The following is a 703-nucleotide window of genomic DNA, read 5'->3' on the forward strand; positions in this document are numbered from 1 at the left end:
TTGTGGCAATAACTTGATATCGTCTAAGCTCCTTCACGCACAAGTTTGCTTTTAAAAAAGTTTTGATTTGCATAATCCACCATTCATAAATTGTGAACAACCAAAAGGTTTTGTTGATCCCTCCTTTCCTAAACGTGCATGTGCCCTCCCCCCACGCACGGCAACAACTATAGTATTTTTTTGTGTCCAAGCATCGTTCGTTATTCCCTAACAAAAAACACGAGGGCATGTTATCCTCTTTCATTAATTTGGGCCACATCAAGAAAGATCTGGCTTGCAACTAGCGGCCTGCCACGCGCCCGATGGAATCTAGGTATGGCTAGACACAGCCATGGGCAACACAAACGCCCGTTTGTTTAGTCCCACATCGGCCAGCCGGGGACAGACGGTCTGGTTTATAAGGAAGAGCGCTGCAGCTAGCATCGTCCCTTCGGGGACATCCGATAAAATTGGAACGATACAGAGAAGATTAGCATGGCCCCTGCGCAAGGATGACATGCACAAATCGAGAAATGGTCCAAATTTTTTTTAGATTTCTGCGCAAGTCCCTGGAGCCTTTTTTCTTGCACTTGCATGTGCAGCTATTCGTACAGAAAGGCCCTTTAGTTTCCTTTCTCTATCAGAAGAGCACAACGAGGTTATTCCTAAACGTGCATGTGCCCTCCCCCCACGTGCGGCAACAACTATAGTATTTTTTTGTGTC

General features: G+C 45.9%; 1 non-coding gene across 1 annotated transcript; it reads left to right on the forward strand.

Moving 5' to 3' along the window:
- The first annotated feature begins 424 nt into the window (after window positions 1-424).
- On the forward strand, window positions 425-527 carry LOC123179607 (U6 spliceosomal RNA). Its single transcript, XR_006490494.1, has one exon. It is a non-coding gene; the product is annotated as a U6 spliceosomal RNA (small nuclear RNA).
- Window positions 528-703: the final 176 nt, after the last annotated feature.

Source organism: Triticum aestivum, unplaced genomic scaffold (genome assembly GCF_018294505.1).
Source record: "Triticum aestivum cultivar Chinese Spring unplaced genomic scaffold, IWGSC CS RefSeq v2.1 scaffold308341, whole genome shotgun sequence".
NCBI lineage: Eukaryota > Viridiplantae > Streptophyta > Magnoliopsida > Poales > Poaceae > Triticum > Triticum aestivum.